General features: G+C 37.2%; 1 protein-coding gene across 2 annotated transcripts in view; it reads left to right on the top strand.

The window, feature by feature from the left end:
* Window positions 1-1,016: 1,016 nt before the first annotated feature.
* LOC122787736 overlaps window positions 1,017-24,958 on the top strand; it is a 106,503-nt gene continuing 82,561 nt past the window's right edge. Inside the window, exon 1 of one of the 2 annotated variants that reach the window (XM_044054600.1) lies at window positions 1,017-1,118. The gene's annotated coding sequence lies outside the window, so the exon portion shown is untranslated. Of the gene's footprint in view, window positions 1,119-13,377; window positions 13,548-24,958 lie in introns of those variants that run through there. The other variant, XM_044054599.1, reaches the window with a different exon arrangement.

Below are 24,958 nucleotides of genomic sequence, written 5' to 3'. Positions count from 1 at the left end.
ATAGGGTTCGATGATTAGCAATTTGCTCAATTAAGAATTTGATAAACTGATATAGACCCATGCAACTTGAGTCAACAGCTTTAACATAACTAATGCAAAAAATCATTGCTGCCATGTCAAGAGTGTCAGACTACAAGCAGTAAGCAAATATGACTAATTGAGTTGTAAAGACATGTTTGTTTCAAGTATCATAAATATACGTTTGCCAGTAGCAAAAAGGAGTAATTTATGTTTCTGTCTGTAAGTCTTGTGTAAACTTTATTAACTGCATTATTTACGGCTGCATAAACTGCTGCTGAATCTTCTATAATTCATGATCCTGCTAACTTTTGTAGTTGCTCTAATTAATTATTCCTGCATCTTAATAGATTCCCCATGGTGCTGCTGCTATTGTTTGTTCCTGAACTTACTTTTTGTGGCATTTCAATGCATTTGTTGTACTCCAGTGTCAATTAAAACTCTTCCATGGGAGTCCTATGACTTGACAAACTTAGATTCTCTGAATAAGAGCATCTCAATCTCTATTCATGGAAAACATTCCTTGCATTGAAAGGTGGGGTTCTGCCTTCTACAGGAAGTATGGGTTTTGTGTTTTACAGTAACTATTCTGATACAAGTCAGTTTCCTAGCTTTCACATAGCTCTATTTGAGGAAGGAAAGTTCTATGAATCGAGGGTGGTCCAAGCGTCTGGGTTAGTGTATGTTTTTCTCCTTACTAAGCAGAAAAAAGGGGGAAATAGTTGTATAGGAATGCTATCATCATACAAATGAATAACATTGATTGTTGTCATAACATCTTATGTAAGATTCATGCAGAGATCATTTTGCATTCTTATTGAAAATAAGAAGACACAATTTAGGCTGGAATTACTTTAAATCATAGTTTATTGAGTTAAAGCAACAGATGAGCACTTTTGCCTTTGTAAAGAAAGAATTCTCTTATTTTCAGACTATGAATATGTTAACAGCATTACCTAGTATTGCATATTAATATAGTTGTTTCATTTGGTTATCCAGGATGTCCTACTGAATGCCATATCCTCTTTCCAGGAAATGGAGAAATGTCAAAATCAAAAACAGGAACATATGACCATCTAAACCAAATGCAACACAGTATGGTAAGACTGAAAGAATTACACAAAGGAAAGAGTAATGAAATTATGGTCTGTACTGAAAGTATACCAATGTGTAAAGTGAACCTTAAGTGTACTATCATATGGATAAACTGTAGCAGGTGAAAAATAAAACATTGCAATCCAAGACCTCACTAAATTCTCAGAGGGATGAAGCTGTAAGTGTGACCTGATTGACAAGTCTTCAGTTAATGGCATGGGAGATAAATGGGAGTGAGCAGCATACACTTTGCCCTATCCTGGGAGGGAGGGAGATGGATATCTCCATGGTTAATGTTCACTTCTTGTGGAAATTAAATGGCTGAAGATGGCTACTGTTCCTATAAGGAATGACTAGGCTGCACAGGTCATGGGGAGGATGATGGTCAGCAGTCAAAAGAAAATTAAAATAAAAGCCATCAGCTGTAATATGTTAAAACATACTACAGGAAAATAATCATTATTTTTTAAAGAAAGCAATGGCCTACACGATGATGAGATCCAGAAGACAAGTATTACATGTGTACACACACATTTTTTGTTGAGTCATTTAGATATGGCTGACTCTTCATGTCTCAAGAACTTTAACAAACCAGACCTGTCTGTACACCACTGATTCTTTAAGTCCTGGCAGACCTATTTTAATTACTTCAGTAATTCTGTTCTTCTTATGCCTTTAGTCATTCACAATATCAGTGTCATTTCTATTGATCCCTGTCTTTGCATTTTATGACCAAAGTATTTCCATTTTAGAATTTACTGTTAGACCTTATAGTTAGTAGTCTGCTTTTATTTCATTAAGTATTAACTGATGTGGTTTTCTTGCAGCCCATGGATTAGTCCAACTCTTACCAGAGATGGTTCATGACAATGAACTAGTGAGCTGCAGCCCTGCAATTGAAAAACTGATTTGCCAATGTGCGTGTATGTATATGTGTGAGTTTGTGTGTGTGTGTGTGTGTGTGTGTGTGTGTGTGTGTGTGTGTGTGTGTGTGTGTGTGTGTGTGCACGTGTGTGCACGTGTGTGCGTGTGTGTGTGTGTGTGTGTGTGTGTGTGTGTGTGTGTGTGCGTGTGTGCGTGTGTGTGCATGTGCGTGTGTGTGTGTGTGTGTGTGTGTGTGTGCGTGTGTGTGCGTCTGTGTGTGTCTGCGTGCACGTACGCGCATGTGTATGCACATGCATGCATCTGTGTGTGTGTGTGTGTGTGTGTGTGTGTGTGTGTGTGTGTGTGTGTGTGTGTGTGTGTGTGTGTGTGTGTGTGTGTGTGTGTGTGTGTGTGTGTGTGTGTGTGTGTGTGCGCGTGCGTGTGTGTTTCCTAAAAAGAGTCAATATTCCTGCTACTTAACTGTAGCCTCCAAATAGGCTTTGTGCCTCATGAATGGAGACCAGCAGCAATAGTCATTCCTCTGCACAAATGTGTGACATCTACAGATCCTGGAAACTGCAGACCTATAAGTCTTACTAGTCTGATATGCAAAACCATGAAAAAAATTATCATGGAAATGATCAATAATAACATAGGAAATCTCCAGACTCTGGACCCAACCCATTTAGGTTTCATCAAGGGCAGATCATGCCTACTCAACCTGTTGGACTTATAGGTTACCAAAGCAATGGATGTGAGCAAAATGGTTCACACTGCCTACTTTGACCTGGCCATGTCGTTTGACACAATCCCCCACTCGAGCATTGTTGATAAACTTAAGAGGTTTGATACAATCTCTTATGTCACCCAGTGGATAGCCAGCTGGCTCACAGACAGGACCATGAAAGTTAGAACTGGGGAGTCCACTTCTACCGAGAGGCCAGTCACAAGTGGAATCCTTCAGAGATCAGACCTGGAACCATTCCTTTTTGGCACTTACAGACACAGACAAACAACTGGTCCCAGAGCCATGGGCTAAAACTAAATACCAAGAAATGCATGATAGTCCACCCTTGGAAACTAGCATATTGACAACACAGCCCTAAGAGCTGACCCCACAGTCAGGGACTTGGAGATACACATAGGCAGTAGACTTTGACCATCATATGTCTACAGTTGTGAGGAAATCATTCTATGTTGTGCAACTTATAAATAAAAAACGCATGGCTTCTAGGTCCAAAGATGTCATTGTTCCACTGTATTCGCATTCATCAGACCTATCATTGAGCATGATGTTGTCTCATTTGGTATGTACCTAACCAGGCATATTCAACAAATGGAACATCCACAGAGGTATCTCACTAAAAGAATACAGGGGGAAAGTAATGTGCCATATGCAGACTGCCTCAATGCCTTATCCCTGTATTCTGTCTCCTACGGACTGTTGAGGTGTGATCCATGCCTGGCATAGAATGCATTGTCAGACCCTACTCTGATGGACCTCCTGCATATGCACAAAATAAACATCACCAGAATTACCCATTCTAAAAACATAAACCTTGCCTGTGATATAAATAAGACATGCTGGAGAAACAAGTATGCATCCCAGAGAGTACATCTTCTCTGGAAGAGGCTCACCATCCACGTGAAGCAGAGTTCTTACCCAATCCACTTCGTGTAACTTGAACAATTGAATGGGGATCAGGAAATTCATCCCTGGTTTAGCACCTAAGTTTATAGATTCATAGGATGATACTAGGCTAATGACCCAGAGGGCCTTATAAGCCTAGCCAAGAATTTTGTCCATGTTCCCACAAAGTCAGCACCTGTTTCCCCTGTCCAGCAGGAACATAGGTGGCATCCCAGGGATGTATTTTCTGTTTCCCATCCAGTCGTCCAGGTTCCCCTTAAAGAAGGCTAGAGAGGTACTCTGCTTGACATGGAGAGGGAGTCTATGTCCCAGATGGCGAAGTCTTTGGGACACAAATCTGTCCCACCAATAAGTTCTATTAATATCACAGACCAGGTTGAGGCCTTGTGTATGGGTTGCGCAAGTGGAGTTTGACATACAGATATGCAGATACTCCATCAAGAGTGGGTCTGAGATGGCCTTGTATGCTGGATACAGGTCTTGTCTGAGCAGTTTGTATGAGAGTGAGTAGAGGGATAGGGCTTTGAACCTATCTGTATAGGATAGGTGCTTGAGACCCTGGATCTTCCTGGTCAGGAACTCTGTGATCTCTCCAGCTGCTGCATGTGCTTGGCAAGGTACATTCCGAAGAGGGCATTGTACTTGATAAAGGGTCTGATAAGGGAGGAGTACAGGGATGTTATGACCTCCTTGTTCCTGGATGAAATACCCTTATTTATGAGGTGGGCCATGTAGAAAGCCTTCTGTACAATGGAGGCAACATGGTGTTCAAAAGTCAGGTTGCTATCAGCCTGAGTGCCCGAGTCTCTCATGACTGACTGAGTGCTTAGTATGTTATTATTAATGTGATAATTAGTGGGGATGCTATTTTCCCCAGAGAGGATAATGATGCATTTCTTGGCATTCAGTTTGAGGCCATACTTCTAGCACCAGTCATTAGTTTGGGTAAGGCCCTCTTGGAGAATGTTCACATCACTAGTAGAAATTAAGACAGTGCCCAACTTGCAGTAATCTGCAGACTTGGTCAGCACTGGTTTTGGCTTGAACCTCAGAAAAGTATATCCCAAGCACTAGAGGCCCCAAGACTGATCCTTGGGGTACACCACTCATTACTGGTCTACTACTAGTGGTGGCATCCCCTATTTTGACAGAGAGGGTTCTATCAGTGAGCCAGCTAGCTACCCATCTGATAACATATGGGTTGATGCCTAGCTGGAAGAGTTTATCTGTTATGCCCGAGTGGGGAATAGCGTCAAACGCTTTGGCTAGGTCAAGGTAGGCGGTGTGCACCATCTTCCCCTCGTCCATGGCTTTGGTGACTGTTTCGAAGAAGTCAACCAAGTTTAACAGGCATGATCGCCCTTTGACAAAACCAAACTGTGTAGGGACAAGCATTTGGATATAGCCAGTGTCCTTGTTTATAAGGTCCATGATAATGCGCTCCATGGCCTTGCAGATCAGGCTAGTTAGGCTGATGGTATTTTGACAGAGAGGGTTCTATCAGTGAGCCAGTTAGCTACCCATCTGGTAACATATAGGTTGATGCCTAGCTGGAAGAGTTTATCTGTTATGCCCGAGTGGGGAATAGCGTCAAACGCTTTGGCTAGGTCAAGGTAGGTGGTGTGCACCATCTTCCCCTCGTCCATGGCTTTGGTGACTGTTTTGAAGAAGTCAATCAAGTTTAACAGGCATGATCTCCCTTTGACAAAACCAAACTGTGTGGGGACAAGCATTTGGATATAGCCAGTGCCCTTGTTTATAAGGTCCATGATAATGCGCTCCATAGCCTTGCAGATCAGGCTAGTTAGGCTGATGGGACTATAATTGCCTGGGTCAGTGGACAATCCATTTTTGTATAGAGGTTTCAAAAAAACTTAGACCTGTGCAGTATGGCAACCCTGGATACCACATTGAAATTTGAATTCTGATTTATTTACAGACTATTTCACATACTACAATTAAGAAATCCCATGGCTAAGAAGTAAAGCCTAAATATTTAATTGTAGGAACCACCATGATATTCTTTTCTAAGCATGCAATATGGGGTTGCATGACTCTACCTTCAGGGAGGTTTTTACCTTTGAAGAGAACAAGGTTGATCATTATTGCTATAAATTGCTATAAGGTATCATTAAATCAAGGTATATGCCCAGTTGAAGTGATTGATTTCTCCAACAACTGTGATGCTTCAGTTAGTAAACTTCACTGCTGTATGCCTGTATTGCCTTAACTACACCTCAGACTGATGCATTACTTGTATAGAATGGAGCATTTTTAACACTGTTTTATGTTACAATTTAAAGCAATTCCATTGTGTAATAGGTACTATTTGGCATATCCAGCTTCAGATGCATTCTCTGGAAAGATATCTTGTTTCTTTAGATGTGTTTATATGTCAGCAGTGGAGGTGTTGGAGTGCAAGAGAGCTGATACACCAGTATACTACATCAAGTGAGATGTACCACAGGCACACATATATGTTTAATAAAGAAGCAAGGAGCACTGCTACTACAGATCATTGTGGGATGCCCTAGATTTGCTGGGCTGAGTCAGATATTAAAGAAACACAATTTATCCATTATATTCTCTCTTCCAAATAGTTTTCAAAATAACCAGGATCAATAATTTTCAGGTTTAGTGACCGAAATCAAAGAAAAGTCACTCCTGGACCATGACTTCAAAACCTTTTGTGGAAGTTAGGGAATCGTACCCCCTTAAAATTGTTAATATTGAGTTTTTAGAATATATGATCCCCAATTTTAAAAATCATAAAGTGTCATAGCTTTATCTAAATACAAGCTATCTATGAGAAATTTGCATGAAAATTCAGCACCATTTACATGGATATATACAGAAAAATATGTCATAAATTGGGATTTTATGTTATTTTATTAATTCTGTGATGTGATGTCTTGCTAGATCATTTAATGATTGCACAAAGGGGAAATGCAGCTTGTAGCTTGCTGATGTGTTTAGTCATAGCAATTTTCATAGTTGACTGACTCATATTAAATTCTAAGGTGTTTGCTGACCAGGTACTGGACTTTTATTTTGCCAAGTTAGTCCCTTAGGTGAACTTTCTGTTTTGAGCATGGCAGGAATGAGATTTCAGTGGCACATGGCAGACAGGTGTCCAGGCTTGACATTTGTGTGTTTTATTTCTGGCAATGCTTATATTTGGACATTACTTTTAGCTCATCTATAATTATTGAGAAAAAGGAGATTCAGTTTGGAACCTCTAATCCTGAGTAAAGGTATACAACACCTCACAGGAGTTTTACAATTTACAGCAGAATTACATTCATGTTGAGGAGACCCTGCAGAGGTGGAGATATGCTTTAGAGAGGAGAGAAATGAAGGTCAGCAGTACTAAAACAGAATATATGTGTGTAAATGAGAGGGAGGGTAGAGGAATGGTGGGGATGTAGGGAGTAGAGTTGGTAAAGGTGGATGAGTTTAAGTACTTGGGATCAACAGTTAAGAGTAATGGTGAGTGTGGAAGAGAGGTGAAGAAGAGAGTACAGGCAGGGTGGAATGGGTGGAGAAGAGTGTCAGGAGTGATTTGTGACAGACGGGTACCAGTAAGTGTGAAAGGGAAGGTCTACAAGAGGGTAGTGAGACCAGCTATGTTATATGGGTTGGAGACGGTGGCACTGACAAAAAGGCAGGAATCAGAGCTGGATGTGGCAGAGTTAAAGATGTTAAGATTTGCACTGTGTGTGACTAGGATGTACAGGATTAGGAATCAGTATATTACAGGGTCAGCACAGGTTGGACAGTTTGGAGACAAAGCAAGAGAGGTGAGATTGCATTGGTTTGGACATGTGCTGAGGAGGGATGCTGGGTATATTGGGAAAAAGATGCTAAGGATAGAGCTGTCAGGTAAGAGAAAAGAGGAAGGCCTAAAATAAGGTTTATGGATGTGATGAGAGAGGACATGCAGGCGGCTGATGTGAAAGAGCATGATGCAGAGGACAGTAAGAAATGGAAACAGATGATCTGCTGTGGCGACACCTAACGGGAACAGCCGAAAGAAGATGATGAGCAGAATCACATTATAGTAGAAGGTTTTTCCTATTTGTTACTAAGTACTTGAACCAAGAAAGGTTGCATTGTTTGCGTTCCATATATAAATTCAACAACTTTGTCACTATCACAATGGAGAATCACAGAGGCACTCATTTGTCTGAATAACAGTCTTATATTACATGTTGCATTCTGCAACTAGATTCATCAGATGACCCCAGATTCCCCAGTATCCATTATTACCTGATAAACTCTTTATCCTACCCTGTGTGTGTGTGTGTGTGTGTGTGTGTGTGTGTGTGTGTGTGTGTGTGTGTGTGTGTGTGTGTGTGTGTGTGTGTGTGTGTGTGTGAGTATGAAGTATCTGAGTTGTTTTGGCATGTCTTCATCCTTGCTTCGCTTTTACAATATATTGCTAATCCTAGTATTATAATGAAAACTGCAGTTCTAATACATTTATGAACTTTAGGACTGGTTTCCATAGACTGCCTTTGCAAATGGTATATCTGAGCAAAACATATAAAAGCAACACAGGTAACTTATTACAGGTATTTGCGTTCGGTTGTCCCTTTCTGAACTGGAATGTATAGACGTTCCATGTCCATTTGGTTTTCTAAGAAATTCTCTAAGTATATTGCTTTCATATTATATGTGATATTCTGCAGATTAGAGGCAACGAAAATAGACCACACTAAGCGTCATCTATTTTTGCAGAGAATACATCTACATAGAAATTAAGAATAAATTCTACCTTTAGTCAGCTAGCTGATAACACTATAGATTAACACAAATTTATACCACGGTTATCATGTATAGCCCTGCTTGATTCAGGAGGCAATTATTATTAATTGCTTGAAAATGTAAGGATCTTTTCAAGTGAGTCTGTATTACATGTTTGAAGAGTCAGTTCAGAGAACGACATTTTACATTGAAAATACTGTTCAGCGAACTGTTAAAGCAAGATTGCGGTACAGTGAAGATCAGAAAATGTGCCCTTTCCTCACTGTAGTGTGATCTCGGAGTTGGTTTATATAATTAACGGGGTGTGAGGTGCACAGCCCCCCCACAAGAGCGAGTTCAACGAATGGCATTTTCAGTGTAAAAGCCATTCCCTGAACTGACTTTTCTTGGTTGTAATATAGTCCTCTTTCAAGTGTATCTACATAAAGGCGCAGCTGCATAGGTCTTTTATGGCTTCTGTGTTCATTTGCCTAGTATTACTTTTGTATTCCTATGTTTCTGTATTAAGTCCATAGATAAAATTATCAAACACATGGCAACAATGTCACAAAAGGGCTTGGATTCCACAAGGGAACTGTGGAACTTCTATATCTCAAAATAGTCATCAGTGGAACATTCTGACTGTGCTAAACTATTATTTGACTTAGTATACAAACAAATACAAGGTGAATTGTGTTCTATAGCCAGGGTAGAGAATGAGTAATACAATGAAATAATAATTATTTTGTAATAATTGACAATGAATTGCTTCCTTTTGATTAAATGAAAAAGGATAACTTTTTATGGAAAATTATACCAAAAGGGTAGCATCAGGAGTTTCATTAAAACCCAGTAAAAAGTTCTCCTTCAAATTAATAAGTTACCTAACACAAGCTCTAGCACCAGATGTTAGGGTCTTCTTTTCTGTAGATGATGCAGCGTATTATTTATATAGCTTTCCTCTCAACAATAGTTTCTGTCATTGTAATACTGCAGTCATCATTTCAACTTCATTCCTTTTTCTGGGATGCTGTTCTTGTTATTTTCTTGCTTTTGTTTAAATTCAGTATTTTTAATAATGTTAATGAGCACGGTGCCTCTAGTATGGGAACTTTTCTTGAAAACTGTAATAATTAAGTTTCAAATAGGACCAGTCTCATCTTTTCCATGTGTCCTCTGTGGCCGACCTTTTTAACACAAGATGCATATGATACCCAATATTGCTCACTACACTTCACTTTCTTCCTGACTAGTAACTAGTTGACAAAAATAATCTGTTGATGGTTTCAATGCTGCTGCTTCTAAAACTATGGCATGTGGTTTAATTTTTTGTAATGTGTAATTAAATTAATAACTCTTATTAATGAATATGTTTAACTTAATCAAAATATCCATTTTCAGATTGGTTTGTCATCTAAGTATCATTTGATTTTCTGTTTTGTGGTTTCCTTATGTATGCTTTAGAAATCAATAAAGTAAGAAGAGACCTTTTGATAAGAGACCATATTTGAAATAGCATGCCTACCCTTAAATTTGTTTATCAAAGAGGAACAATGAGCGGATGTGATCTTCTATTAATTAAATTGTACAATCTGAAAACAATCTTATGGAAGATTATTGCAAAAATTTGTCCACTGATGACAGTACAAAAATGTTACTACCTGATTCTTGCTATTACATAGTCTCAATTATTACTAAAGCATCTATACTTCTTTTTGAAAATGCCTACATAACTGTTATTCTCTACTTTTGTTCGTAATAGCCATCGCATAATTTTATTATACTCTGATATTTTAATATCTGTTGTATATTTCTGTTGCTTGTTGAATAAATTGTTTTTAATTTTGTAATGTGGAGCTTTTCTCCCCAGGCCACCGCTAGAAAAAGGGCATTAGCTCAGTTGGGCTACCCTGATCAACAAACGTCAAATAAATAAATAAAAATATGTAGGTGCACAGTACCTATTCAGCACTAAGCAGCAATTTCAAGCCTGAGCTGATAACCTTATGCCACTTTCCTTTCATCCCATGAAATAAGGTATTAAAAGACAATACAAAGGAAAGTTTTACTGAATAGTCCGAATATCACAACAGCAATTAGTAGTTTGTGTAATTCCAAACATAATCATATAAGTGTATTAACGAACCTTAAACATCAATATACTATGGAGAGGATTTTGAAGAACAGGTAAAGTAGATATGTATTGAAAATGAATACTTGCTCTTTTGTTACCATTTATTATAACTCACTTTGAATGTTTCTGGAATTAACCAATATAAGAAACCATGCAAATAAGAAAAATGCATTCATATTCTAAATGAATTAAGTATTTGCCATTCTGTAATCCTCAATATCTAAGAAAATGTGAATCTGCAATACTGAAGGGGCATTATGTGAAAATGTACAGCTGTATTACTTGAAATACACTGACAGAAGATCCAATGATGACGTAAAATATTAACAGCATTATGTATAGCTTCTAACATGCCAAAAATGTCTACACCATAAAGCAGCCAATAGAACTAATACAAAAATTTGTTACAGAAAACAAGTTCTATATATCACTGTAGGATCAGTGAAAGAGTAGGTAAACCTCAATAAATTGCAATAAAACTCCACAGGGTGTGCCAACAACTGTGTATTGTATACAATCTAAACAGAATAATGTCACAAATCTGAAAAAAGGGTTATTTTATTAAAAGCTCAGGAAGAGAAAATAGCTTTGTAAAGAAAAATATAGCTACACTTTTATATGCAAACTGTGGCAGCAATAATACAATTTACAATGAAGAGTTAGAGTCTTCTAAAATAAATTATAGGGTTTTGTTTACTTAACACCCTAACTGAATATATACTCCAGTGGTTATTTTTTTAGTTTGAGTTGTATTTCTTACTTTACTAGGTTTGATGTCACAATTCCTGTCTTATAATATTCGTGGCAGGGAAGTGACTAAACAAGATGGATAAAGAATTTGTTAGCATCACAATGAGATATGTAACTAGCCATCTGCCATACTGCTAAGGCCTGTTGCTCTTTATTCTATGGAACTTTCAGGTTGCTGCGGAATTTCCTGTAAAACAATCCAGAATATTGATAAATGTTTGTCAGTCATTACGTTTTTCCTTTTTTCAAGCAGTGGCATCATTATCAAGGTAGAAACATCATACACAGTGGTACATGTAAAAACAGATAAGTAGATTGGCAGAGACATGCACGCACACACACACACACACACACACACACACACACACACACACACACACACACACATACACACACACACATGCTACTCCTGCAAATGTATACACACACATTTGTCATTCCGTTGTCTTATTCTGTTTTGTTTTAATTTTGTAAATGTATTTAGATTTTGATCCTCTGTTGCTAAAGTGGTTAAAAGTGGTCTAATATTAGTATCATTACTTTTAACTTGTTAGCTTTCTGGTTTTGTATTTGTATTTTTTATCATGCTTATAAGATGTTTCTACCTACTTCTTGTAGTTGTTACAGTGATTCTTTTTTCTCTTTTATTTGCAATATAATCCATGCCATCGTACTTAGGATAGCTTCTGTCTCTATACATCGGTTCAAAGGTTCATAGGTTGGAACTAGGCTATCGGCCCTAGGGCCTATACAAGCCTAGCCATAACAATTCCCTGGCTATTTTTTCCCACAGTATTTACTTTCCTGGAGTTCTGTCTAGCAGGGCGACTGACGTGATCCCCAGGGTGAATGTCCTATCTCCCATCCAATCATCAAGGTTCCTTTTGAAGAGGGCCAAGGAAGCAGTCTGCTTGACATGTATGGCAGTCTATTCCAGAGTCTGCGGAGTCTCTGGGTCAGGAACCTATCCCTCCAGCATGTTTGTTCATTATGATGACAAGGTTTAGATCCCTGGAGCATGTGTCTCTGAGGGATTGGGATTTCTTTAAGTGTAGCATGTCCAACAGCTCTAGGTTTGACATGGCCTTGTATGTTAAGCATAGATCACCTCTGAATAGATGATATGTGACAGAGTATAGGTAGAGCTGTTTAGATGGTCAGCATAGGGCATCTGCTTTATGCCTGCGATTCTTTTAGTGAGGTATTTCTGCGGCCTTTCCAGTTGTTGCAGATGTCTTGAGAGGTACATACAAACAGGGCATTGTATTCCATAATGGGTCTAATGAAGGATAAGTACAGTGGGACAATGACCTCCTTTTTTCTGGATGAAAAGCCCTTAGTGATGAGGTGTGCCACATAGAAGGATTTCCTGACTGTTGTGGTGATGTGGTTATCGAAGGTGAGACCACTGTCCACCTGTGTCCCTAAGTCTCTTATCACACTTTTGGTGTTTAGTGTATTGCCACCTATGTGATAATTCACGGGTACATGTTTTTTTCCCAAAGGGGATAACTATACATTTCTTGGCATTCAGCCTGAGCCCATGGCTCTCGCACCAAGCATCTGTTTCTGCAAGGCCCTTTTGTAGAATATCCACATCATTTGGGGATTCAGTATTACACTTTTCTACTGGCATACTGGCTTAATGAAAAAAATTACATTGTAAAATGAAATGATGCATACATTAAAATACTACCTGTATTGAAAGAGTAAATGATTTCCACCTGAGTTTTTGTTGAGATGGCATCTCTGATCCAACTATAAATATTTCATTGCAGTAACTACTTAAGATGAAGTTTCATCTTTGTTTACAAGGTAAGCAAGTAGATTTATTTTATATAACAGGTTGCTGCAGAATGTGGACACAGTTTTCAGTATTCCATGGAGTTCATAATACATTGTTCCTCCTCACTGCAGAAGGAATATCCCTCAGGTGCCACTATACCACTCCCACTAAGATGCTTGGGTTGCTAAACATTATGAATATTGCTGGGCATGATAACTCCCTTGCGTGCTGTCATCTTATCCTGACCAATGTATTACACAGATGGATGAAAAGAGGGAGGAGTTAAGGCTATCTGCAGAGAAAGGGTCCTTTAAAAGCAGCCATTTAACCAGGAGCTGTTCTTTGTCTAGATTTTTGCCATGGAATACAGATCTTCAGCAACAATTTCAATGCTAGGCTAATACCTCCAAATTACTACAGAGAAGAAAATTATACCCAGTTCTTGGAACAATCCTTCTCTACCATTCAGATTCGTTGTTTCTGTTACGTGCTAATTTTATAAGGTACTGTAATAATTTCCTGTTTTAATTGATTTTGATGTTAGTTTACTACATTGTGGGGACTGAGGATTACATTCAATTTGATTTTGCTTGATATCTGGTATCTTGTTATCCTAGACAGGACATTTTCAGCTAGCTACATAAATAAAACAAATAATATGATGCTACCAAACATTTTCATGAATTTTGCACTGCAAAGGATAGCTTTTTCTTATCTTTCTCATCACTAAATACAATCACAATGCTTTAATATGCAATGCTCAATATAATAACATCAACTGCACTTTCTGCTCAAAAATGGATAATACAAAAAATTATTCCCCAGTAAATAGCAAAAAGATCAAATTGGCATGGTAAATATGAAGGAAATATTCTTTGAGAAATCTATTCTAAACTCTTTGGATTTTAAAACCAGATATGAAGGGCTTATGACGCTGTGGCAGCGTTCTGGGTAAGGGACATGAACAAAAACAATATGCACAATAAAATGAAAATGTAAAGCTGTTTACATTACAGAATGCACGATATGTATCAGGGAGTGGTCAAACAGCCTAAAGTCTAGTGGTCAGGTGATTATTCTGAACATCCTTTGGAGGCAGCGTTGCTATATGACGCAGAACAATAATGCAGCATTCGTGATGGAGGGCCTTGTCTTCGCTGAAGTAATTATCAAAGGAAAAAAAGGAGGATATTGCATCTCTCTTCAAAGAGACACGTTTTTATTTCTTTCAAAAGATATAATGACCTGACATAGGACAAGCTCAAAAGATGGTGAATGTGGGAAAATCTGTGCATATTTGTGTATCTATCCATTTATATATACATATTGTATGCATGTATTTGCTGCTGCAGTATAAAAACTTTTTCACTCCTCTGTGATTTGGCTGCTTGACCTTCACAGTCTGCTCTGCAACGCCAAGACGTACCATGCAGGCAACATTTTGTAAAGAAGAGGTATCTCACATTAATTCATAATGTAACAGTTCATGACACTGACTATTCTGAGAATGTTGTCAATGACAGGAGATTCTACATGGCAGTAGATTGATTAGCATTTGGTAAGAAAATCTATGGGTTTCCTTCTACCTGCTGTGGCCAGGAGAGGTAGTCTTAATACCGATAGATGCAAGCAAAGCAATATGATTTGCCACCACTAATATACCAAACAATTCCTTGGGTGGGAAGAAGGCAGCAGATAGGTCTCAGAATACTCACTTTATTTTAACACTGCTGACCTTTTCTTTTCGTGTGCTAGTTTAGGGCAGGGAAATATAATTACTTTAGTGTGTCACTGTTGCACACTGAATGATAGTTATACTGAAGAAGTAGATTGCAAACGTGAAATTACACAAACACAATGCCATCACTATATATATATATATATATATATATATATATATATATATATATATATATATATATATACATACAGTCTTCAGTCATAAAGGACCATAAAGTTAGCCTAGATTTCAAAACTAAACTCTTCATCCTGGAGCGCACCTACACAAAGTTAAAAAAAAAAACATAGCATGCCAGTGTCATCTTTCATTTCTTTTCATACACAATTATACTATGAATCTTTGTTTTGAACAGCAGTTCAGACTTTTTCATGCAACCATTTGCATAGGTGATAGTGAAAAAAGTAATATAACTGAAGTTATTTTTATAATGGTTTTATTAAGCAGGATAAATTTAACTTTTATTAAAGAATAGGAATAATACATTTAAATGCATATTGCTTATTGTGTAAACTTAACATACTTCTTATATTAGAGAACTGGATTTCCCATTAAAGTGCCATATATAATGGGTGTGTTATTATGCTTCTGAAAAAATATTATTTAAAAAAAATAATTTTTGAAAGTGATTAGAAATAAATGTTTATAGTCTTGCAAGAAATATAAGCAAGGTAGCACTGTAAATACATAATTGTGATCTTTTACCTGTCATCTCTAGGTAGCACTATAAAGACATAACCGTGATCTTTTACCTGTCATCTCTAGGTAGCACTGTAAAGACATAATCATGATATTTTACCTGCCATCTCTAGGTAGCACTATAAAGACATAACCGTGATCTTTTACCTGCCATCTCTAGGTAGCACTGTAAAGACATAATTGTGATCTTTTACCTGTCATCTCTAGGTAGCACTGTAAAGACATAATCATGATATTTTACCTGCCATCTCTAGGTAGCACTATAAAGACATAACCGTGATCTTTTACCTGTCATCTCTAGGTAGCACTGTAAAGACATAATCATATTTTACCTGCCATCTCTAGGTAGCACTATAAAGACATAACCGTGATCTTTTACCTGTCATCTCTAGGTAGCACTGTAAAGACATAATCATGATATTTTACCTGCCATCTCTAGGTAGCACTATAAAGACATAACCGTGATCTTTTACCTGTCATCTCTAGGTAGCACTGTAAAGACATAATTGTGATCTTTTACCTGTCATCTCTGTTTTATAAATGATTATATCACAGAGGAAAGTGCACAATTACCTTATTTTTCTTTGTTCATAAATTATTTTGGTTATCGCCATTATAAATTCAGATTTGAGTCACTAGCATTCTATAACCATATCTTGTCATAACGGAGCACTAGTGTTCGAGTCATGTATACACTGGAACTTGGTTTTAGAGATAATTAACCTTTGACACATAAAGGTTAGCGTAAGTGTATTTTACTTACATATATTCTAAGGTATATGTACTTTAATCACTTCTACATCTGCAAATTTCCTTTCATCCAGGCTAGAACTGTACCCCACCTTCAGTTATTGCCCTCCGCTTCCTGCTTCTTACCACTATCACAATTTATGTCATGTTCAGGTTGCATAGCTCATAACCTGTGATTATATGCTCTCACATTGGCTTTTGACGTGAATGTCTTGCAGCCATGTCTCAAACACATAATAATGTAGTTACAATCAGAGACCTTGTCATAACCCTGTATGTTATGCATCTATTTGATGTGAGATAGCTGCACAGTCTGCCCTATGCTACCGCATCCCTACCTGCCTTTCTGCCACCATTATTCTCTTATAAAGTTTATTTATCCATATCTTTGTTATTTTCACATTAACACCTATAGCTTAGCCATCATCTATAACTGACATGTCCTGTCTCTACTTATTTACCATTCACAGGTTTCCTCATATTCGTCATTTTAGTGTGCATGTAAAACATCTTCTATCATTGCAAAAACTTCACTGCAGTTTCTGCCAGTTCTAATCTCTGTTGAATAACCTTGTAATTAATGAAGCATTTATTGTGTTTTCATCTTGACATGCTGTTGTAAAGATATACTCAGACAGCTTTCCTTACATTATGGAGCATAAGATTTAAGATTAACTACCCATCTATTAAAACTTTCAAAATGTACACGACTGAGAATGTGCATGTTATACTATATCACTCATTCTAGTGCTGTGAACTGTTCTGGCAGGTTTTACCTTTTTACCTGCTGTTAATGTTTGTATCTGAATGTACAGTACACTACAGAGCATATGTATATTTGTCTAGTTCTATGGTTCTGGTGGTGCTGAATCTTTGATAAAAGGCTGGTTATTCATTGCAGTTTGTATTATGGGCTGTATGGGACTTTCTAGCTCTAGAATGCAAATCACTTGATTTTTATTAAGACTGGATGTTTGCTTCTTGAGTACTTGTCTGTACGTGTCTGACTACCTGCTTTGACTTGTTACATATATTTGTCTTCCTTTAGAAGTCTTCATACTACCAACTGTCCACTATGCTCATCTGAGTTCTGTTTATATTTCTAAACACAAGTTATCTGCTTAAACGTTCCTTGCATTGACACATACCTGTCTTACAACTATTAATGTCACTAATTATACCTGTCTTCATACTTGTATAGTGTCTAAAAAATGCTTTGTTCCAAATAGTTAAATACAAAGGGAGCACTACAGTTAATTATCTTCTATTAACATATGTTGAAACAGCGCAAATTTAAAATCATATTTATCTATTTCTGTCAACAGTTTTATTACCTCAGAGCTAGCTTTATCACACATAGTGTCTTTAGTTTCCAGGTTATAGTGCTCACAGAAAATGAAAAATAGATGTTGATTTTTTCATGTTTCCTTTTTCTCCAAGTTTGTGTGACCTTGATGTTGGTGTATGTATGTATATATATATATATATATATATATATATATATACATATAAAGAGGGAGGAGTGTGGGAACTTACTGAAGACTTCCTAGGAGCCCTGTTTCCCTACAGAAAAGACTAATTTGTAGCTTTTCATACTGTTTTCTACAGCAATGTTTTATGACTATATTATGACTGCCTGTGTTGTGGATGGTTTAAGTCTATATTGACTAGTGCAGACTTTAAGGCATTGTAAATCTAGTACATCCATGTGTAAGGTACTTACTATAACACTCAATCTTAAAATAGTGGTAACCAAATCATAAACCACAAACTACAGCATTATGATTCTTTCTTAGATCATTACCACATTGTTATGTATTTCAGAAATGCATGTCAAACATTTTCTGCGAGCAACAGACCGTAGAAGTGAACTGCAGATGTAATTGCATTTTATGAAATGAATACTGAATCAAGCAGACTATTTTTTACTGTTTTTGTATTATTTAATGAATTGTACTAGTTGTTTATTAATTATTTAACTGGCTGACATTTTTGATTGGTGTGCAGTTGTCACATGAGGGGTTTGTGAAGTATTTAAATGTGACAAAGATAAGGTGTTTGGGGGTTCTGACTAAGTCTGACAACTTGAAGATGAAAATACTTAACTGTATATAAATTTTTTTGTATTGAAAAAAAATTTTGTGATTATTATATCTGTGGTTCACATCCATGGTGCATTGCTTGCAGTTTTTTAGTGTTTGTTAATTGTGTTTGCTGCGTACAGGATTTATGCTGTCATTAATTTTACTTTGAGTAAAATCATCAATAGAAGAATCTTGCTATGCATTTAAAGAAAGAAAAAAGTGATAGAGGCTGGAAACCTGATTATAACTTATTGTCACATATTGAGAGTTTTGCAACCCATACATTATAGCTTTACTTTAAAAAGAAAAAGAAGGTCAGGTGCAAGTGAAAGGTACATAATGGACTTTAAACTATTGGTAATTAATGAGGTACTTTGCTTCTAGCCTCAATGTGTAGGTCAGTGCAAGGTATTTTACAGTTTTAAAGCTTTTAGTTGGTTTCTGATTTTGTTCTGTGGTGATTGCCATCTCTATGGCAGTGTAAAGTTCATCATATTTTACAACATTCTGGTTCCTATGTAATATCTTGCACAAAGGCCTGTGATCAAGACTCTGATCATAGAAGATGTGTTACGTGCTCAAGATATTTATGTCAAGAAGTTTAGCTGTGCTCTTAAGATGTATCCTGACATCCATGTTAGGAACACATCACTGTTTTAATATGAAACTCAGTCATATTTATTTATAGTTCATGGAGCTTTAGCTGCTCTGATGTACTACTACTTGCAAAAAACGTGTATCATGAGAACAAAGTGTTTCACAGCTTTAAGGCCTAAAGCACTTGGCACTGGCACACAGACAGTGGCCTGAACCAAGTGCATATCTGATGGACTAACAGTTTTTAAAGCTGTTAAGTACTTCAGCCTCCATTTTTGTGTAACAACAAAGAAGCATTTTAGAGCTTTCAAAGCTGTTTAGGTTTCTCATCACTGCTCAATGGTGGCTTCTTTGTATGCCTTAGTGTGAATCAACTATAACGCCTGAAAGCTGTGCATAACAAAACTTGTAGTGAAGTGCACAGAGTGCTGTGATTACCCACAAAAACTGGAAAAAAGATAAACCTGTTATACACTACTGTAGCAAGAGAACCAACTGTAACAGTGCTTTCAAAGGTGTGTAATAATTGTTACACCCCCCAAGTGTTGTGACAGTGAGGTATAAAGGAAAGGGCTTTTCTTCACCCTCTGAATATCTGTCCTCTTATGTCCACTGACGTTTACAGATGTTAGTCTGTAAGTAACTCATTTAAACTAGATCAGTATTTAAAAACTGTGCCAGATTTTTTTCCTTATTTGCTGTCTATGAAACAGCACTTGTTAAGAGGTTTACTGGTAATACATGGAGTAGATAAGTCTCCATTAGCTACAAAAGTTATGATCAGGTCTCACTAATCATAAGTTGTTATTATGTGTTCTCACATTGGCTTCTGAGGTGAATTTCTTGGTATCCTTGTCTTGAACACATAATAACATGGTTACAATCGGAGATCCCTTTATGTTATGTATCTCTTTGATGAGATAGCTGCATAACAGTTTTATCTTTTTCATGATTTACGAGCATAAACAACATGCTCTGTGTACAAAACGTTTTGTAATACATGAAATATGCTGATCACACTCTGAAATTTAGAGAAAAATAACCTTCTTAAAGAAAGGATCACATGTAAGAACCTAGTCATAGCAGGTTTGTTACAGCAAGGTACTTGCATATGAACCCCCTACTATGACTATGTGAACCTTGTACTGCTGCACACAATGTAATCATTATAGAGCTGCACTGAAAACATTCTAAGAACTTTGAAACCTGTAGCATGCTGTGCATTGCAAACAAACAGCAGTTAGGAACAATGTGCATTTCTAATCAACTAACAGCTTTATAAACTGTTAAGGACACTTCAAGCAGTCACAAAGCTAGCAACCAGAAACAAAATATACCTTTAATGGATTAACAGGTCAAAAGCTGGTAGACTCTTTGCACAAAAATACTTAAAATGGTAGTATATCAGCACAGCTAAAATTACAAATGTTTATGATAGGGTCTGCAATCTTAAGATTACTTACTTGCCTAGAAATGGATTTAAGAAATTAACCTCTGAATTTCTTAAATCTGTTTTCCAAAAATCCAATCAAAATCATCAATGTTATTGTTAAGGTCGTAGTCTTCATTACAGGTAAAACCAAATTTTATATGTATCTATATATCTATTTATGTACTATACAACCAGGGGCAAGAAACTTTTAACATTTAAAAAAAAATCACCTGTGACTAAGGTGCAACTGAATAATGAACACGAACTAGTAGTGTAGTGCTTTCATCCAATTCTTCATATTAGAAAAGGTAGATTTATCTGTGGGTGATCCTGATGCATACCTTGAGTTACGTGAATTAAAATGTCAACTTTTATTAAACGCAGACTTAGTACCAGGCATTAATGATAATTTAAATATTAGGTGTGGTCTATGATGGTTTTCATAACCACACCTTCTATGACTGTTCTAGCACTTTCTGATTGGTTGTTATGTCCATTTATTTTTTTACATTTGTCACATTATTGAATTCTATACTGATAAATACTGTAGGCCGACTCTCACTTGTACATTGATATTTTCTGATGAAGTCTAGATACTAATAAAGGACGAAAGTGCTAAACTACTAGCTTTTGCTCATTAGTGTCATTACAGGCAAAGAATACAGCAAGGCAGCAGAGCAAACCAAACCACCCTCAAATTATCATAAACGGCAGTTTAAATTAAATGGGCTAAATGTGCAAATGAAACACCCATAAATCAGGGCACCTAAGAGGCAGAGTGAAACAAAATGATGCACAGAAGAAAAAAACTGTGAGAGAAGCTAAGAAAAGAAAGCAGCAGTGCCAACACTGGTGGAAGTTGTTGGCCATTCATCAAAGGTATGTGAGTACTGGGGAAAAGACAAACCTTTAGATCCAACAAATCAATCAAAAATCATTTCCTCAGTATAAAGAGGTGGATGACTTTGACACTTTTGTTTTGGTGTTTCAAGAGGCCTGTAACCAGTGCCAAAATTGACCAAGGGCAACAAATGAGGGTTTTAACTCCTCTGATCAAAGATAAAGCATACATTCACATTTCTCATTTCTTTCTCTGTAGCTAGTGGTAGCAAACTTTAGTCAATAATAACTTTTCAGAGCACACTTGATTATTAGTCTTTTATTTGCATATTAAAGAGAATTTCACTCAATTTTTTCTAACATTGACGGCTACTTACTGACTTATGAAAACTCTGGCTGGGTAAAATTCCCAATCTGCTCAACCTTGATGGGCATGGCTTTGTCACATTCTTCACCCAACTCCCATTCCCATTGGCCCATTCCATTATATGTATAATTCTAATTCTCCCTTTACAGTTCAAAGCAACTTAATGCTTTTTCTCAATTGACAAGCCAAGATAGACATACCAATTTACTTTGGGCACTATATTCTCACATTACCGAATACAGACTGAATAATCTGCAGTTCTTTTGCTATCCATTCTCTTGGTATCAAGTCCCCTCCCAGTCTTTACTGTTCTGGCTATTCTGACATAAGGCTATTCTTGCCCAGCTAACAGCTATCATCTCTAGGTATCTGTGCCTCTGGTGCCAGGCAAGGGTGTGTGTTCAATAACTGTATCATTCTGTTTCTTCTCTCAATGTTTTAAACAGAAATAGTTGTAATTCTCACCTTTTGCTGAAAGCAGGAGCTGTAACTCCACTTGTTAAAATACAGCCTTTAATCAAAATTCACACAATCATTTATGATGTATTCTACTTCACAAATAACCAGATAACACTAGACCTAACAAAAAAAAAATACAAAACAAAAAATTCCTCCCTCCCTTTTGCAATGTTACATATCACAGTCCATTCTTCCATCAAGAGCCATGACCTGACCACCCTCCATTGAAATATTTGGACTCTAAATACTGAGTTCCAACATGCTGAGAAAAATACAAAGACACAGAGCTAATATTGAGCATCACTCTTCTCCCATAAACTTCTTTTTTGAAAGGGAGAGATTCTCTGTGCACACGCCATGTAAGACGCAAGCCTCATGTATCCCTAAACTTTTGCTTACCAACTCTGAGATTACCATACCACAGAAAAATGGGAATTTGCCAATAAATGCCACTCTCGTAAGGCAGGGTTTTTGACAATTCATTCTCCACAAATAAGGGACTCACTGATGTGGGAACTGAGCTTTCAGATGTTTAGCTCATGAACTAACTCTACATCTGTTCTCTTCTGCCATCAACTTTGCCAACTACAAACAAAAACATACGCATTCAATCATATTCAATCCCCACCTATTACTTAGCTTGTCAAAGATCCACAACTCTACTAAAAACACATATCTGTCTTTTAATCAAACTAAAATAATTCAGCATCTCTTTCCAACTCTTCCTTTACTTCTTCTAGCAAGCAGCTTTGGACACAGCCCTGGTTTCACAACTCTATATTTCACAGATAAGATTTATCACACCCCTACTTTAAAAAAAAAATGTGTTGTAAATGCTAGACGCTTTGAAAACAAATTAGAACAGTCAGACTCCCTCCCAGATACTCATAGCCATGAGATTGTTACAATTACAGAATGTAAGATAACTCCCTTGATTTATAACATTTCTTTCTAGCCCATTCATAGATACATAACTCTAGATCAGACAAATTAACTGATTGGAGAATTGTGATTCTATTTAAATCCTCTCCAAGAGAATTTCAAAGCCATTTGCTAAGCAAAAATTATCATGATCCCAAATGGACAATTCTATCTACACTTTTAGCTAAAACCAGAACTGTTCCATTTCAATAGTATACATCACTCTTCCTCCAATAAAATCAAACACGGTGCCCTACACCACCCACAAAGCTCATAATTATTATTTTATTTTTGGTTCACTCAGACCTCATGGTACTATCCTGGCCCGAAGTGCCCCGCATCCACATCAGGTCTTCCAGCCATCTTCCTAGCCCCTGGACTATTCTGGTATTTGCTGGAGCTGGTTGTTGATCCAAAGAGCTTCCTGGGAGTTCTGTTTTGTTTTTGTTTTTTTTTGTTTTTTTTTGTTTTTTTCTTGTTGCTGTTTTTGTATGCCTTGCCCACTTTGAGTTTTCCCATTCCCTACGCCCGTTGACTATGTCTGAGAGCAATTTCCCTCTATGTACCACACCTGCTCTTAGACTGCTAATCAATGAGCACCCTCCTTCCCATGATGGGCATGCCCACCACACCCTGCCCACTCCATCAGTTGCCCATACCGCTAATCAGTCCCTTGCTGGTTGGGCAATAATTAAAGCTTTATCTCTCTATGTGACTTTAACACAGACTTTCTTGGACATCACAAAAGTTGCATTAATGAAACCCTAATAGACAATGGAATGTAGTAATGAGTATAAGACCCCCCCCCCCAATCATAGGCCAGGAAATCACTCCCTTCTGACCCTAGTCATAACTAATGTCCCCCCTCCAACTCTTCACAAGTTCTTCTCCTCCCAGATTAAATTGCTATTGTCCAATCTGCTTTAAAAACAATCTCATACAAAATCTCATTCTGTCTAAAATCACAAAACAAATTTGATCACATAAAATGCCACCTAAACTATTTTGACTGGCCACTGATGCTTAACTGCTAAGACTCAGATGTAACTGCTCACACCCTAATTCTTAATTACTATGCTCCATAAACCACATCTTAACAAATAGGTTGCTCCAGAATGAATGCATCATTTAAATGCAGGCACAAGACATGGCCCAGTGAAAGCAATCCAGACTCCCCTGAGATAAAAGCTAAGTTAGAGTATCCCATAATATAGTTAAAAAGTCTATAAGAAGCCACAAAATCATAGACATCAAATCACAACAATCCCAGAGTCTTTATAAGCTGAAAAATTATGGAAATTTATAAACCTTATCACAGGCTTTTTAAAAAAGTCAATTCTACTTTTCTATCCTTTATCAAAAGACAAAATTACAAACCTTCCTACTTTGAATTCTTAAAGTGATTCTCTAGTCTGCTTACTTATTACTTATAACTCTACCCCTACAATAAACACTTCATACTTCACCAACTTAACTATATAGGATCACCTTTCACTTGTCAATTAATTCTACTATTTATGTAAATGAAAAAGGAAAACTAAATAGTTCATAAATTGAATCCTACATGGCACTCTCCTGGACAATACCATTGTACAGTAACTCTGGTTCTAGTCTGTTTGCAAATGGAATCCTATAGATCCCACTTCACCCCATTCCAACTGTTTTTTTTTCTTACACAGAATAATATCCCTTTCATTGGTTAATAGGTGTGCACTAGGCTAATTACCTCAAGGGCCTTTTTATGCCTAGCCATCCATACAAAATCTTTAATAAGTTCTGGTACCATTGATAAGCATAAGCAGGGATTTGGGAGACAAAACATTTGCAAGCAGGGGCCTGGGAGATGAACCATGTACAGACTGCCTGCATCCATTAGAAACATAGGTGGCAAACCAGGGATGAATTTACTGTTCCCCATCCAGTTGATCAAGTTAGACTTGAATTGTGTTAGGGAGAAACTCTGCTTCACATGGATGGGGAGCCAGTTTCAGAGAAGGGATAGTCTCTGGGATACATACCTGTCTCTT

The sequence above is a fragment of the Protopterus annectens genome, chromosome 13.part0 (assembly GCF_019279795.1).
Source record: "Protopterus annectens isolate FY-2018-M chromosome 13.part0, PAN1.0, whole genome shotgun sequence".
Classification (NCBI taxonomy): Eukaryota; Metazoa; Chordata; order Ceratodontiformes; family Protopteridae; genus Protopterus; species Protopterus annectens.
The sequence above is the reverse complement of the archived record's forward strand: the minus strand, read 5'-3'. Positions and strand labels throughout refer to the sequence as shown.